We start from the raw sequence: 19,186 nt of genomic DNA, 5'->3' as shown, positions 1-19,186 counted from the left end.
TGTGCCATTATTTTTAAATTACATCAATTGCATTAAACATACTATTGTAACTTGTAGGTACACAGGTGTTTGTCATACCAATTTTACAGGCACGATCAATGAAAATACACAAATATTTTAGTTTGGAAAAAAAAATATATAAGTAGGTAGCTGCAGGTACTTGAGAGATATTCTGTAATTGGATACTGCGTATAATATATACAGGGTGATTCTTTTATCAAACAACACTCATTATTTGAAAAAGTATTGACTTTTTTCAAAATTTTTTTTTTTCAAAATTGTAGATTTACGCTGTTCTAGAATTGAATATTTTTTTTATATTTTTCACCCTTATATTTATTAGGTAAACCACCATCAACTTTTGATTTTCAAATGGTAACCTATACTTAAAATTTCATAATTGAATAAAACTATTTTTTTCATTAATTATTACGTTCAAATTTTCATTTTTCGTTAATCCGTTGATGAGATATTGCTCCTCAAAGTTGGGTGGTTTTGGGAGGTAGTTATTGTGTGTAAATGTGTTATACCTCGTCAGTAGATATTATCTCTACTAGGATTTTTATGTCCCAGGGTTAAAAGATATTACACTTTTCAAATCAGTTCATAAAGTACTTAGAGCCCCAAATGTATTTTATTATGCCGATTTTTCAGGGAGTCACACAGTTTTACCCCACGAAGGTGATTGCGGCACTGGTCATTGGTCGTAATAATTATTATCAATTATAAAGACCAGAAGTTATAAGTAATAAATTCGATATCGTTCGACCCAAGATATAGCGGTGATTATCTTTGTACCTGATAGCTGATAATACCTACATACAATAACAGACGATCATATTATTGGGTATACGTATACCTATCTAATTGGACTGCTTCTGTTTGTAGATTTGATCACGATTTAATCTCTATTCTATGCCGACTACAACACACCATAGAGTAACATACGGAAATACAGAATTATTTTAGTCTATAAGTTGTCCATGGTTTATCACTCTTATAATCTAAGACCGTGATCATTACAACTGTCTATCATAAAGAAAATACAGTGTTACCAGTACAGTAACTTACTGTTAATTTATGTCACAAATAAAATCCTGTTTTTGTTACTCAATTAGACAGTCTGTACTACAGTTGCAACAACTAGATTACTGATAATAAAACTTCTAAAATTATTAAAAATCTGTATTTCAATGATAAATGTATACAATAACAATTAATAATAATTGTACAAATTATGATATAATGGACCATAATATTAACAATAAATTAACTTAATTTTTTTTTTATACATATTTTAATAATATACATATAACTGTGTATAGCTTTGGTAGATTTAACTAATACAAAATAATGTGTTAATTATTATTATACATTTAATATTTATATTACCATAATATGGATACTATAAACATGTAAATACCAGAATACCTATGAGAATTTAATATTTTTAATAATAATTTTTTTTTTTGAACAAATCAAATATTGTACCTCTTCTTATATAAAATATCATTTAGGCACATGCACATCGAATAAAGAAGTTTGACAAGTACATAACACTAGGGTCTGTGAGAATTTAACATTTTAACTTTTTTTATAGTCCCGAAGAATCAAGATAAAAATTAATTTTACACATAATATAACACTAATTGTACAGTGGTATTAAAATTACAATTTATTACAAATCTGGAAATACAATACCAACATAAATTTAAATAATATTTTCAACAAGTTAACATTATATAATACCTAATAAATATAACTCTGAACTAATTTAATATTAGGTATAAACAACTTTTTTTTATGTTTACAATTTCAATTTAATGCATTTACAATTCCAAATCAAATATTAGTATAATATAAATAATTCGCCATAGGTCACTTCAATAGTTGTAATATACTTGGTAGGACTAGGTCTTTTTGACCAATCACATGAATTTAATCAATAGGTAGGTATTTAAATAATAATGATATACATGCAAATACATAAGGCACTAATAAACTTAAATAATTATAAAAAAAATCATATTCTCAATGTCATGAACAGGGTTTGAGACCATTGTCACAGAAGGGTCTTTAGCACGCCAAGCTCTAATTTAGCACCCCTTGTTTTTTTAGATTTAACTATCATTATTATAGTGAAATGCCATCAATTTAATGTTTTTAAAATATGAAATATTATAGCACCCACATTTTAGAGTGTTCTTTTTAACACATTTTAAATTTTTTAATGTATATTTTCTACTTTAATATGATGCAAGTGATAACCACTAACAAAAACTAAGGAGAGAATAACCATGTTTTAGATTGCTTAATTTTGATTATTTAAATGTTTGATTTGATGATTTTAGGTTCTGTTTATCCCTGAACCCTGTTCACGACCGAATTTCTCACATTTTATACTGATATTATCGTGAACCATTAAACAATTTTACTTTAATAAGCCCAGGACTATGAAAAATCTATTTCAAAATGATGATACAGTTTAATCAAAATGTTCGTTTTGCAGTTATGCAAAATATGAGTAAAGATAAAACATGTATTCAAAAAATTAAAACAAACTTTTCAATCACCCCAGACTTAGTAAAATTTAAAAATGGTGTTAATAATATTCTTATTTGAATTTAGTACTAATTATTATTTAATGACAACACCAATCATTGACAAAAGTAATTAAGTATTTATCATTATACAATGTAATACTAATATAATTAAAAAAAATATATGTATATTAATAATAATACATTTATATTTTTTTAAATACTTTACATTGAGCATTTATACTATTGTTAAAGTAATAACTGAAAAATAATTATAAATCACATACCTATTTTATTTTTTTTTAAATTCTTTATTTGATTTACACAATCTACATATTATATTGTGTGTATTAAACACAACATACATTATTTTATCTTTTGATTTGTAATGATTGATGTTGTCACCTCATTTAAATTAATTAAAATATCATACAAAGTACAAAACATTAACATTCACAACATTTTTAGTTTCAATACACATCATTTGTAATATGTATGCACTTAGTCCAGCTACATTTTTCCCACTTCTTTGCAATTGTCTTGAATATCTAAAAAATTGAATTTTCAATATAATAATTTAATAATATCACAATTATTAAAAATATTTATACATACTTTATTTTGTTCTGTAGTCTGTTGAAATATTTAAATCCAATATGTGAAAAATTAAAATTTTTCACAGTTACCATTTTAAAATGTAATTAAACATAGCAGTTATAAATGAATATAATTTTAACATACAGGATCTTCTGAATTGTGTGTCATAGGTAGCTGATTCCATTATGGCATATTTAAATTAGGTAAAATGACCTATGTGAAACTGATTTTGAATCATCACATATTATGTAGATAAATAATTTTCTATTCACTTTTAGTTTAGGAACTAAAAAGTGGAGATTTTGATATAACATTTGTAGAGTAGGTATAGACTTTCATGAAAAACCCTGTGTCCAGCTGAGTATAAATTGTAATGACTAATTTTAAATAATATGGAAATATTATCGCAATATTTCTGTGTTGTCATATTATGCCACTTCATTGTATAACAACTCATGTATTATCCAGTAAGTACCAGTGTTCCTTGGTTAGGTATACATTTGAACAAAAATAGTGTATTATGTATAAATGATTAAACTGAAATCAAAATGTCTAAAGTTAATGACATACTCATTGTATTATTTATTTTAATTTTGGCCACTACCAACTAGTAAAACTTAGTACTTACCAATAAATTGTACAAATGTAATCACCAAGCATCTAATTCAAGTGTAATAAGTAAATTTAGGTAGTTATATGATTGATAAAGTATTAAATTATTAAATAAAATACGTAAAATACAATATGTGGAGAATAAGACAATAATTATATTATATTATACAAGAACTAATAGGTATTTCAAAAATAAAATACCTACGACCACGAGTCACGATTAAATTAGTTCCGAGTTATTATCTTAACCATATTTTGTCTACTAACGGATTGTTATGTGATTAACGCTAACCCAGTATAAGGTATACTTCCATATCATGTAACCACGGAACCACGATATCAGCGCAGAGCACGATAAACATAGTAGATGATAGTAGGTACTATCTAGTATCTGTTATTACCTAATCGCAAATCCACCATAGATATTATAAGATATATGCGCATATCAGTCTAATCACTAATCAGACAACAATCACGTATCGTTGTGTCCGTTGTCACAAATTGTCGGTACTCCATACTTAATAGGTATTTAATGGGGTCGAGGGAATTACACGCGAGTATGCGCAAGTGACACTAATGGTCCAATTACTTAAAATATGACATTATGACAAAAAGTTATCAATTATCATTACCTTGGGTTCGAACGATATAGGATTTAAAACTTTTAACTTCTGGTTTTTATAATCGATAAGAATTATTATGACCAGTGACGAAATCACCTTTAGTGGGGCGAACGGCGGACACCCAGCCAAATGGATATTATACAATACATTTGGGGCACAACTCAACCTTACTGCACCTACTTGAATTGATTTTAAAATGTAATATCTTTAGCCCCGGGGCATACAAATCCTAATAACTGCGGTATCTACTGACGAGGTATAACACATTTACTGTACACACACCCAACTACCTCCCAAAACCACCCAACTTTGAGGAGCAATATCTCATCAACGGATTAACGAAAAATGAAAATTTGAACGTAATAATTAATGAAAAAAATAGTTTTATTCAATTATGAAATTTTAAGTATAGGTTACCATTTGAAAATCAAAAGTTGATAGTGGTTTACCTAATAAATATAAGGGTGAAAAATATAAAAAAAATATTCAATTCTAAAACAGCATAAATCTACAATTTTGAAAAAAAAAAATTTTGAAAAAAGTCAATACTTTTTCAAATAATGAGTGTTGTTTGATAAAAGAATCACCCTGTATATTGTAAGGCATGGACGTTAATTAACATGTATTACTTATCCTTTATATCCATACCACATAGGACGTTTCGGTTAATGACGTAATACTTTATTGACCGAATAATATTATAGTAGGTACCTATTATACTACCTACCTATAGCGTATCTAAGCATAACATATACTCGAGAAATAAAAAGAACGGCCATAAGATATCTTTAACTCGTTTTTTTTTTTTTCTTTTCTAATATAAGGACATTAAACGCGGTTCGTTATGCGTCGCGTTTTTATTATTATTATTATTCATAACGTACTTATTCCGTTTATTTATTTATTTAATTTTTTTTTTTTTTTTTATAGTTTTGTGAACAGTTTATTAAGTTATCGTGTGGGTCGTAAACACGATTCCGGAATACAGAAGTCATGACGGACGGCCGACGTTGCGCATAAACACTCTTATTTTATTACCCTGCATAAGTATACATTATTGTAGTGTACAGCGTGAATAGTGAATCCACAGCAGCCTCGGCTGGCGTAGGCATACATAATATACTCGACTTCACGCAGTGCGAAATAGTGTAAAATATTATTATAATCTACAGTGGAAACCGATTTTAAACTCTCGTCCTGCAGCGGAAAACTCGAAGACGACTGTGCGGCGGTTTTCTCGTTATCCGCGACGCGTTGACGGATAATATTATTATATGCTTTTCATATTATTATCATTATAATATTATTCAATACCGTTTAATACGGTCGTTTTTCCGACGGCGGACGTCATTTCGGATTTTAATCTGCGGACGTATTGTTCCGGCTCCCGAAGAAAATAATACGCGCACCATTTCCATTAACTGTTTTTGGCGGACGACAAACACACACACACACACACACTTATATATATATAACTATGGGATCCTTATCGCCTAAGGAGTACGCTCGTGCACACACACACACACACATACACTCGTATATATAATATATTTTTATACGTATGTAATATATGTATACACGCACACATGCAAGTCACCCCCGGAACCCGCTGATATTTTATTAAATAGAAGAGCCACCACCCTTTCCACCGCTGCTGCTGCCTGCCACCGCTGTCGACCCGGTAGAAATGCATTTGTCATCGTCACCATTCTGCCGTTGACAGCCGCCAGTCCGAAAAACCATATCTTCTTTTACTCCTTCTCGCTCTCTCACTCTCTCTCACTCTTATACACACGCACACGCACACACACACACAATACTATACTACTTCTTATCCAAGAAAACTCCGTTACTACAGCCGCACCCATACTATCATACCTAGAACACCACCACTCCCCGCCGCCTCCGACCCCGGATCCTCTGCACCACCGCCAGCTCCATCACCAATATTACCGACCATTCGATTCATGCCCGCAGAGGGGAATGAAATAATAAATTATTCGATGTACGCAGGCAGAGGCGAAAATTTTCTCGGGTCGTTAGCTTAGAAAAAAATAGCATACCACCATGGAATGTGTTTTTGCTGTGTATAGCGAGTTCCTATATTATATATATATACACACACACACACACACACACACACACACACACATTATTATATACTATATATAGTATTTGGTCGGCACTTGGCAGACCCGGACGGGGGGAAAGAAAGGAAGATATTCGCACCATTTGGGTCGTAGAATATTCGGCTGTGGAAGGGGTGGGGGGGTGAATGAGGATGAGACGTTGTGGCCGGCGGAAAGGTGTGATATGCCGAACTTATCGCCTGGAGGCGATCGGCAAACGCTTACACGGAATATTAATATACACGAGGTGCTGTCCACGAGCAACGCCCCTTAGCGGGGAGCCTCCACACAAGAAATACGTGTGCTGAAAAATGAATGGGTAAAAAATTGCATCTTTCATTTTCTCTCGGGTATATAGTCACGCGCACTCGTGTGTGTGTGTGTGTGGGTTGTAGTTGACACGTAAAAGTGTCGGCAAACGGCAGACGCGTCCGACACACACAATATAATATTGAGTGATCGCGATTCGTGGCCACTATAGGAACGGGATAATGTGGCGCGTTTGGAGAATAATATTATACAAACACATTGTTGCATTTTATTAAATCATATTGCGTATAGCAAACGGTGTGAAAACTAAAAAAAAATAATTTTATCTCGATAACCGTTATTTTAGCGCTCGAGAAATCTAACGATAAATTTCCCAGAACAATATATTACCTTTATAATGACTTTTTTCGATTTTCGTCTTATTAAACAAACCTGTGCGCTCGGACGTGAATGCTAATCTATTTTATGGGCTTGATAATAATTTAAAATAAAAATAACAACACTGTGATTAAATCACCGAAACAGTTATTATGTGTCTGTGTGATTATACGAGTTTAACTGTTTTTGATATATTTTATATCGTTTCGTAATGCCAAGTACTTTTAATATATTTTTATTGGCAGTAAAATAATATTATAGTGAATTATACAATATCGTATAAATATTAGTGTGGCCTTGTAGTAAAATTATACTGTTTATATAAAAAATAAAATATATACCTATTCATTATACATTATATAATTTTGTACTATACTTAAACACAGAATTTTTCCTTTTTCACTTGAGAATTAAACCAAATACCCACTTGATTGATATCGATGTCTGGATATGTTTCACACAATCGTGAGTCTATGAGTCAGTGCATTGATTTTATTAGTTGGAAATCTATTGAGCATTATTATTTATTATTAATGTAGCTGATAGCATTCGCTTAATATGATTAACTAAATATGTAATAAACATTTTTATACAATGTATGTTTTTATTATACAGGTTGAGCGTAATAGAATAAATTGATCACATTATTAAGGCTGTTTTTTATTTATATAATTCCATTTAAAATTTTTTACACAAATGCGTGTGTAATAAATTTTTTAAGGTATGAAATTCATCGGTAGCCAAAAAATTTAGTAAATAAATATCTATTAAATGAATTGTAATACTTGTTTGAAAAATGCTATTATACCTATCGTAAGTGTAAAAAAAAATTAAAAATAAATAAATCTCATTAAAGACTTTGGGCGCCCAACAAAATACGAAATGAACGGCCACCGGATGCGACTATAATATCAGTGTGTCGCCGGTTGGCCACTCCTGGTTTTTAAAATCTATAAACGATCGATTGTTGAATTGATTTCAAAACGCGTCCGACACACAACAATCGTGAAATTAAAATCTGAACGTTAAAAATAATAATACAAAATATGACAAATATACAACAATAGCAGCGCAGTACAATTATTTAATCCGTTGAATAGGATGTTTGTATACAGGGTGGAAATGGAAAACTTTACACACTCGGGTGGGCTGTATTCTACGCGTATGGTGTGTGTGTGTATACTGACAGCACAAAATATACATCGCGGGTATCCCGAAGAGACGACCCTCCTCTGCCGACCGACAGAACCGCCGCCGCAGCTCTCTATATTGACTCATTGTTGTATTACACATTTGGCGTCCCCTCGCGCAACAATGACGACGATGATGATAGTAATAATAATAATAATCACAATAATACGAAACTTTTGTCGTCCGGTGCTATGGTCACGGTCGTCTAGAACCGCGTATATGGTACACCGACGACGACGCGACCACGTGTGTTCGGGGGCGGGGGGAAGGCCGCCGTCGCTATAATATTCTGCGCGATATAATGTTTTTTTGTTGTGTGTGGCGCGTTCTGCGGACTTACGGCCCCACGCACTTTTATAAAGAAATAAAAGAAATCTCTTTGGATAAATATTTTAGGCGTTTGCATTGTAAAAAAGCAATAATATTATGCGATCTCGTGACATGTATAGCTACGGGAACCCGACTTTTACGTACACGCGCACGTCACGTATAAGATGCATTGTGCCACGCGTTTCCACCGAATTATTTTTTCATCATTGCTTTCCGAAAAACCGTATATCGTAATAAAATATTTAATACTTGTACCTACGTATTCACAATATTCGATTCGCGAAACGAATCTTTTTATTTTCCTATGAAAACATAATAAGTACTTCGAGTATAATGTATACTTCTAAAACTCTCTTTACTGTTATCCATTTCGACGTTGAATATATTATGAGATTAAAACATGGAGTCCATAGACGATATCAACGGAATGGATAATTTTACAATCACATTATTATATTACGTCTACAACAATTATATATCAAACTATAGACAGGGCCACAGGGGTCACCAAGTGGTTTGTGGACAAACTTTATCAGGAGTCAGGAATTTTATTTTCAAAATTATTTTTAGACATGGTTGGATTAGGTTTCTATCAATTTTATTCATTTTTTTTGACTCTTTGGTTAGACATGCGTATATTCAATTTTTATGGGCCCTGAAAACTTCCTAAATTTCTAAGGTAGCCCTCCGATATTGGTGATCCCTGATATTATAGGAGATACATAAATAACAACAAAACAATAATATTAAATTTACACAATCTTTTGAAAAGAAAATTAGAGTAAAATGTAATTTGAATAAGAAATAAAAGAAATCATTAAAACTCAAGAAAGGGGTGTAGGGGAGTGTCCTTAAAAGATAAAACCCATGGCAATTAAAATGTCTGAATTAAAAATTAATGTGCTTTTACAGTCAAGTTCTTATGTAAGCATAATTCATAATATTATTTATTAACTGTATTTTTATTTAATGTTTTAGATGAAAATGTACATCCTAAAATTAAATTGTATATTACTATCCTTTAGCCAACATACAAGTTGTATTCTTCTGAATTGTAATCAGTTAGTATAAAATAAACTAAAAAAATTCCAAGTCATTGAAAATTATGTTTGTTATTAAAATGTAATATTACCGGAAAATGTTATTATGACGTAGGTATCTTACGTACCAATTACTCCTTACATGACTTACTGAAACAATATTCTATGGTTAAAGTAAATATAATTAAGTTTTATTTTAACACGATAACGTTGTATACATTGACTAATAAGTAATATACTGTAATAGTCCGTTGATTTTTTTTTAAGAAAATGAAAAACAATATTAATAGTATTGTAATATATTTAATTTTATGGCGTAAAAACATAAACATAAAACCATCAAGTGAATTTTATAAAGCTTTTATGAATATTTTAAATTTTCCAGATTGATCCTGTATATAGTTTCAATACAGGTATTAGACAAATGCATTAGTATATTAAGCATTTATTATCATTCTTACAGTCCTAAAAAGTGATGAAAGACAAAAATAAAAATAATAAAACACATATCATTGTAAAACCAATACATTTATCGCTCCACTCACAGTCTAAAAATCTTTGAACTTATTTTAAAGCTTAGTTTAGCAAACAAAACATAAGATATAATAATATAATCTCAGTTAACAAATAAACAAGTCTACCTATGTATTTAAATTTTTATTCGAAATAAGTACCTATCTATTTAATAATTATAACTCATAATACTTGTTTGAACAGATTTTTGATAATATTATTTAGAGTATTTTTTTTAAATTTTGGAACTGTGCACTTATTTTAGATAATTATTGACCGATTTAAAATAATATATAGATTCCCAATGGCTTTATAATTGAACTGAACAGAAATAAAAATAAAAGGAAAATATATAAAATAGTACCGAACAGTAATCGTACAAATGCATAACCTTGCTTAAAATATTAATTCATCTGCATAATTTGTTCACATGATTGCAGTGTTAGTATAATACATTATACTTACCATTCTTGCACACAAAATCACCAATATAGCAATACATCGAATTCAGATATAATGGTATAATTCCCACATAATATTATTATTATTAGTGACCACGTGTTACGAATATTGTTACTCTGCAGCAGAGTTCACTGAGCCGCACATTTTACACTCGCTCGATTCCACCTTTGTGTACGAATGAATGTAATCATATTTTCGATAACTCTATTGCTTTTGATCAGTAAAATATCAGATAATCAAAATAAGAGATTGCCGAGGGAACGAGAAAAAAATAAACAACTGTCTCGCCAAAAACGGTTCCGTATCAATCATCGTGCGGCAGCGTGACTTATCCGTTGCAAGTGAGTAAGAGGAAGGGTGGAAATGCTGAGCTTTAAATCACGCTCCCCTACACTTTTATTTACCAGACTATAGTGCCGAATAGCCGATCAGTCATCTGACTGTACTCCCATGACAGAATTCACATCTACGAAGTTGACCTACCGAAGTAATTTCCTATACTTTCGATATATATATATACCGTAAAGTACAAAGACGCGAGCACAGTGTGCAGTCGCAGGACGAGCATTGCTAAAAAAAAAACACAAATCGATTAAAACAACAAAAAATTACAACTTACGTTATAGAGGGTATGAGTAGTGTGCCGGGTCAGTCAACTGCGACTTTGATGTAATAAATCATAACGGATAATTAATATTATGGTTAGATGACATGTATAGAGCAGGTGCTATGTGAGGAGCATTAATGTATAATATATTATGATATCTTTTTTTGTTGAACTCAACGCTATGTGGAGGAAAAAATAGCCAAACAATTATGATATTTTACACGGTAAACAATAATAAAATAACATCATAGCAACTACCTAACCCATATTAATACAAAACACCGAATAAATATGTTTATAAATATTGCTTTCTAAGATACAAGGGTTAAAAGCACCTAGTTATAACGTCTTGTCCATACATTTATTATAAAATATCCAAAGAGATTAATAAAAGATAAACAGTTTATTTTTTAAAGAACATTTATTCATTGTTTTTCGTCCAACACACTATAGTTAGGTAAGTAATTTTTATACATCATACTCTCGTGTTCATATTATAGATCTAACAATAGAATACATCAAACCGAAAGTGTCATTTTTATTGGAAACCTATACATTTTAAACTTTTTACAAATATATTTATAAACAATATAAGTCATACACTTCGACCACAGACGTTATATTTCAGATCCAATAAAAAGGATATTTATTTATATTATATTTAGATAGTAGACGTATATATATTGTAGACAAACACTATGCGTCTATGCTCCTGCACCATTATTATACACATTGAATAATGCTCGTGTTTCGTCTGTCTGTTCGTAAAATATTTTAATATATTTCCTATATGTTATGTACAGTATGATACATCAACCCTGTTCACCCACATTTTTATTTTTAATAAAGAATTTATTCAAGCACGGAGTTTTCGTATTTTAAGGTATACTGTCTTAAGGAACATATTTTTAAATACTTAGATTTATTAATTATTGTACCATTCAAGGTTTGTCCAGTAGCGATACCGACATATTATTTTCTTAAATATTGTGAAACATTCTTTTTCGGGTTTCTTGTGAATATTGTTAAGCAGATGACTTTTCTGAAAATGTTTATGTATCTTACTTAATCGATTTTAACTAGTAGTAACTTACTTATTTAACTTCATATACCTACTAAGTATAATACATGTGAAAATAGGTTTGGAAGATATGGGGCTTATAATATGATTATAAGAAAATGTTAGTAATTTATAATATTAATCTATCAATATTTTATTATTTATAAAATGTTCTGAGTATTATAAATACTAGATCAAGTTGGCATAATATTATATATTTTATATTTTTATGGACTATTATTCAAAATTATTCGTAAGACTCAAACATTTCTGGTTTGGATTTCCATTTAGACATGCATACCTATATAAAAACTTTAACAAATTCATTTAATCAACAGTTTATAGAAGAAAGAATGATTCTCATTTCGAAAAAAAAAATTTATATTGCCATCATGATTGCAATACAAAATTGAATTAATTGAAAATATTATATTCTTTATGTGCTTGTGCTTAGAATTTCCTAAAATCGGAAATTGAATAATTCGTTTATTCGAGGATTGAAAAGGGGCTGAGCCGTGAGCATGCTTGGTGAAACACACTCTATGTAAGGAAAACTTTCATTCGGATAATATGCAAAACAATAGCGTGTACAATTCGGTTTGATATAGGAGTGTGACGTTTTTCAACGGATCATTGGATTGTTTGTTATATACAAGGAAATGTTTCATATGTGAACCCAGAAAAATGTCTTCAAGAAAATTGGATCGGATCCGAGTGTATTGGTATTTCATCACGTCTTCGTATAGCAGTCTCTGTAGTCTTATTTGTGGAATCAAATTTCCATTCTCGTATATATTTGCTTGTGATCTGAAAACTAAGATGATAATGTGTTTTCAGAGTGTATAGGAGTGAATACGTCAAAAATAAAAAGAGCGAAAAAAGCCTTAGCAAAGGGGATTTCTTGAACATAAGAGTAATCCGGCAAAGTGCAGATGGTGTTAATACTTTTATCGTTGTTTCGGAAAAGAGAAACTTTTGCAATACTTTGCCATTTTGAAGAATCCAGTTTCTTTACGGCGTGTGTGACCATATAATATAATATATATATATATATATATATGTAGCTATAGTAAGGACGACGGAGACTAAAAGGAGTGGGAATGATGTGATCGATTTTTCGGGTTTTTTTTCTTTCGGGGAGGGTCTTTTAAGGTTTTGCTCACCGTTTTTTTCAATGTTTTTCGTCTATTTTTTTTTCTTACAAAAAAACTACACTACGCGTGTTAGGACAATACCGGAGACATTATTGGAAAACGTAAAATGATTTCATCGACGGGTGACGAGGTATATATAGTAGCGGAATGGTAACACGGCGGGGGCGTGAGGAAAAAATAGAAAGAGGAATATTGCTCTCGTTTTCCAGCCGTTTGAACACACAAACACTTTTAGCCCTGACAGTTTTGGAAACCCCACGGCTTCCGCCATTCTATCATACACGACGAATGTACGCGTATCGCTGGGGGTTAGGTGAAACGTGTATGTATATATATATATATATATATTATATTTGCCATCCCCAGAAAGACCGAAAACTCTTGTACAACCCTTTTTCCGTGTTGCCGTTGTTATCGCAGTGCGTTCTTCGCCCTCCTGCCACAAACTCCCGAGGCAGTTTGCAATATTATGTATAAGAAAAATATTAAGCAGAAAAAAAGCAATCGTAATAGCATTGTTTTATATTCTCATACTCAAAACTGGTGGAATTATTGTTATTGAAATATTAAAAATCGCTTAGACAGGTAAAATTCCCATCTCTAGGTATAATAGCTCTAAATTCTATAAAGTATTAGAATGACTAGCTTATACAAAAAGCTACTTTTTGACTATTAAAACTTGCAAATGATATATCGATATTTATATGTATATTATATTTGATATCAATGAGTAGTAATTTTATTTATAATTAATTATGATTTTAAACTGTGACGAAATCGTTGTACCACATACAAAACCGCTAACTTTACGGTATTACATAAAATATGTAACGAAGAAAAAATATAGTATATAGGTGTATCATCAAATGTATGGATTATAGGCTGTAATAATATTATGCAAATAAATACCTATGCAATACATATTGCTGAAAATTCAATATCCAATATAATTATTAATAACTTTCAAGGATTAAATACACTTAAGATATTACATTCTATTCACCAAAAAATTGTTTTTATTTCATATGTTTTACCATAGTACATACTGTCATCTAAACTCAATGATGAGTTATGAAAAGACTTAAACACAAATTATAAATTGAAACATTAAAATAACAATATAATAATACTACAATGATAAATGATAATAATAATATGTTATCATTAAAACTGACAATTGCCGTATGTAACGATATAATTGAATCCATGGCTCAGTGCGGCTGTGATAAATAATAATATATACATAAAAAAATCAACAATTGTTATTTATACTATAATTTGTAGCTATAAAATGTATTTTTTTTAATTAAACGATAATATCATGTCACTTTTAAATCAGCCTATTTTTCTCGAGGCGGCCCATGAAATCGTGTCGAGTTGTCTAATGGAAGTCCGGTCCCTTTGAGTACATATCCCCTCGATGTCGACTGTTTACTTTGTCGTAGTGTATTTACCGTGGAGTCCTGATTAAATATTAGTTTACCATTGTAACGATGGTATCGGCAGGGGAAACCGAACAAAAATGTAGTACTTAGTTAAGTTTTCCGGCTGGTTTTACCAAAAATATTGAAATCCTGCTTATTATGGGCTTGTTTTATTCAGTAAACCGTATAACTGAATAAATATTTATAACGGTTTAAAACGTCTATAGACATATATCAGCTGTAAGTTCATTAAAACGATTCAATACGTTTCTTTAATGCATATAAATTATGGTCGTTTTAAATTCCACGATACTACACACTGATGTGTCATAACGATTTGAGTACCAATTTACTATGTTGAGAATATAATAATATTATTGTATATATTATACTACTGCAGCTTTCGACTTTTATTTGCAATTTACAACTGCGTTTTTAAGTTCAATAATATAGTATTGTATAAATTACTCTTCTAAACTATTATAAATATATTTGGGCATATATTATTAGCAGGTTATAATATAATATTTGTATATATTTAATGTTTATTAATTTTACTAATATTTTTGAGAGGTGAAACGTTTAATATTATATCATTTACCTGAGACAGTTTGGCACGACATGATGTCAAAAAATCATATGGAATTGCATTCAATTGTTTTTATTTTTGTTTTTAATCGTTTGACAGGAAGTCGAAGAATTATATTCCGATGCATTATGCCCCCATAAATAAAAACATTACTACAGGCCTAGAACGGAAGTAAGTTCTTTGATAATTTTTTCCCATTCACATACATGGGCTGAATTTATAATCCGGTTAGATAGAATATAATTGTTCTTTTATTGTAATAATTGGTTTGTTCCGACGTTTTTTCAACACGATTAGATAGAAAATGGAACCAAAATTTGTAAAAATTAAGGTTAATACAAATTAAAGTTGACATTTTAATTTTGACCTATTACCTTACAAACTAAGTTAAATAATATCAAAAACTAAATTTAATTTTTTAACCATGAAAATAATATTATGACTCATACATTATAGCATAATAATTAATAAGTATTCTATTGTGATAGATTGGCCAAGGTATTTTTCTGATCTACCATCTACGAAACTAATTGGGGAGCTTTCTGTACAAATATACAAATAATATCATACAAACATCGAAATAATATTTTATATAACATCCGGATAGACGATAACTACAACTACAATATAATATGATATTTTTCTGCAATTCGTTATTCAAACGGAAGTCATCGTGAAATATTTAATTCGATTAATCGTCGAGTGTTTCTGTTTGTCTAGTGTTCAATGTTTAATCCGAAACGGAGTTTTCGTATACGTTAACGTCTTTCATTTGTCATTGTTTTCCGGAAACATGGAATTTGTAAGAAAAAACTAATGACAGTAATATTAATAATAATACACTTTTTTTTGTATTTTTACTATTATTATTCCAAAGCCAAAACAGCAGAGATAAAATATATAATATTATATTGTCGCGTCGGGGAGAACTTAACATAATGTTATGTACATTATACACACAATATTTGTCAAGACATTATTTTCAATTTTAAGATTTCCGTCATATTTTTTACGCTTGGATTAATTATATTATTAAATATTGCCGACAAAATAATATTATTAGACGCGTGCGATATCAATTCGGGAGTTTTCGAAATTGGATTTCCGTTCAATCATCGGGGGGGGGGGGGAGGGCAATTTTCCCGCACGTCCACCCCAATTGGTTCGTGCAAACGACCCGGCACACGTCAAAATTAGAGCAATAAAATGACCTGCAAGCCCCTGGATTTATATACGGCCATTATACATCACTGGCGAATTTCGTCTCTATATGATGTGTGGCCGCCAGTCAATTTGCCGCTAGATTCGATCCCCCTCGACGAGGCGGTGGCGAATCGGCCCGGCTCGGGGAGAGAATCAATATAATATAATATTCCGATATCGGCCGTAATCTTCGACGGTGTAATATTTTTTGCACTCCCCCCCCCCCCCTCAAACCAAAGTCACCCCGGAAGAGGGTGCGCACGCCGATGAATCACTGGCGGGACACAATGGGCACACTATAATATAACGTGTACGGAACGTGACGTTTTTCACCGTCGTTATAATGTAGATCACTGCAGCAGCAACAGCAGCAGCATGATAATAATAATAAAAATAATAATAATAATAATAATATATGTACTCGCCGCACTCTCCGTCTTTTCTGCAATCGTGTAACACAGCGCACAGAACATTATATATGCGACGTGTCGTGTGCTGCACATCCCCTGCTCCGACACGGAGTCGCGTGTATCGTTATAATGTACCAGTTATTTTTTTTTACACCAACCCCCGGCGGCGGTCACCCTCGCATTTTCCCGCGCATTTCCCTATAATTTCCACCACCACGGGATCGCGCGACTTAAGTCTCGAGTAGCAATATTATAGGTGTGGCACGTATACCGGCTTCACCATATATTATTATATTATCCATCGAATATTTTTGTTTTTTAGTCAGAATCATCGTCGTACCCTGCAGTATCATGTTATATAACCCGATGAGTGCACACGGCGCTGGTTCAAATGCGTTTTTCATAACAGGTCGACGATATTGTGCAGCTCGATACCGTATCCGATTCATAGAACAAGTAGGTTTGTTCAATAAATGTCAAGTCGCATGGGATGTAAGGTGACGCCGCGATCACCCTCACATTCTCCCGCGTATTTTCCTTTATTTTCCACCACAGCGGGATCGCGCGACTTAAATTCTCGAGTAGCAATATTATAGGTTTGCCAGTATACCGTCTTCACCGTATTATATCCATTGTCTTTTTTTTTTTGGCGGAAGTCTGACTCCTCATACCAAGTATTATATTATAACCCAAGTGCATGCATTCAATGCTAGTTTAAAGTCGTTTTTTAACGGACAAACGGTATTGTGATTGACCTGGTCTAGTCCAAATAAGTAGTTGCGTACTTCCATAAATACCAAAAATCATTTGAAGGAGGAAAAAATCGAATATTAAAATATTTTTGATCCAAAAACTAGATTAAGTGTTGCATTTAGGGCAGCAAAAAATACAGAAGTGTCGGTTCAAACGCTGTGGTTTTTATAGTGAATATGTTTTTATTTTATCCATGGAAATATTAATTTATTATTACATTTTTGCTTGTCGAGAGCATTTACATCATATAACATTATGCAGATAACTAAATTTTATTATTTTAAAATGTCTTCGCGATCCCTATACCTACACATTATGCATTAATATTAGTATTTAGTATTTATAATCAACGGCACTACTAATATACTTTACAATTATTATAATAGGTACCTATACATTTAAATCTACTTTTCGAGTTGTCCCTTTCGGTGGTGGATACATATTTAATCACACACACATATTAATATTTAACTTATAGCTACTGCAAAGCCGAGAAATTGCGTAACCGTTTGTATAGTATAATATTGATAAAACAAAACAAAAATTAAGCAGAATACATTATAACCTATCCGAAAATACATATATGTATAATAATACTGTAATGTTAATAATATATTCGTGGAAGAGTAGGGGCGGTTCAGTAGGAAGAAGGATTTATTTACGTTTCAGCTTAGTTTATCGGGTGCCCATTAAATTTGATTTAGTCAAGTCACTAAAAAAGGGTTTCACTGAACTCAAACATAATATCATAATATTATATATGTCATTAATTTGTACATGCACTACATAATTAATGATAACTGTGTTATTCACAAACAAAATCGTGTAATTGAAATTTTCGACCAAGTGCAACGGATGGAATGCGTCATTTGTCATCGCTCGGGTAATATTATTTTTTCTTTGTGAGAATATTACATCTGATGAATTATAAAAACTTCAAACAGTTGCGTGATACCCAAGATGTTTATTGTATATATACGTATATATTTTTTTTTAATAGAACTCGGCAAAGAAAAAAATACAACCGACAAAAATTAGATTATGATAAAATCTCTTAGATACATACAAAAGTCCTATGTATTTCTGCGCATAATTAGATAATATTTACGTCATCCAGTGGTTAAGATAATTCTTGCCAAACAGTAACATTTTGAATAAAATCGATACATTTTATACAAACTTTTATTTTATACGATTTTTTTTATATCAACTGATAAAGTTAAGTGTTCTAATAATTTGATGCTTGGGTAACATGCGTGATTCAACTCGTTATAGGTCCTACTGATACCATGTTAACTTCT

General features: G+C 31.2%; 1 long non-coding RNA gene across 1 annotated transcript; it reads right to left on the bottom strand.

Moving 5' to 3' along the window:
• Positions 1-200: 200 nt before the first annotated feature.
• On the bottom strand, positions 201-4,010 carry LOC132946743 (uncharacterized). Its single transcript, XR_009664755.1, has 3 exons — positions 3,766-4,010; positions 3,156-3,674; positions 201-3,088 (listed from the first exon to the last, which is right to left on the bottom strand). It is a non-coding gene; the product is annotated as an uncharacterized LOC132946743 (long non-coding RNA).
• Positions 4,011-19,186: the final 15,176 nt, after the last annotated feature.

This window comes from Metopolophium dirhodum, chromosome 6 (assembly GCF_019925205.1).
Source record: "Metopolophium dirhodum isolate CAU chromosome 6, ASM1992520v1, whole genome shotgun sequence".
Lineage (NCBI taxonomy): Eukaryota > Metazoa > Arthropoda > Insecta > Hemiptera > Aphididae > Metopolophium > Metopolophium dirhodum.
The sequence above is the reverse complement of the archived record's forward strand: the minus strand, read 5'-3'. Positions and strand labels throughout refer to the sequence as shown.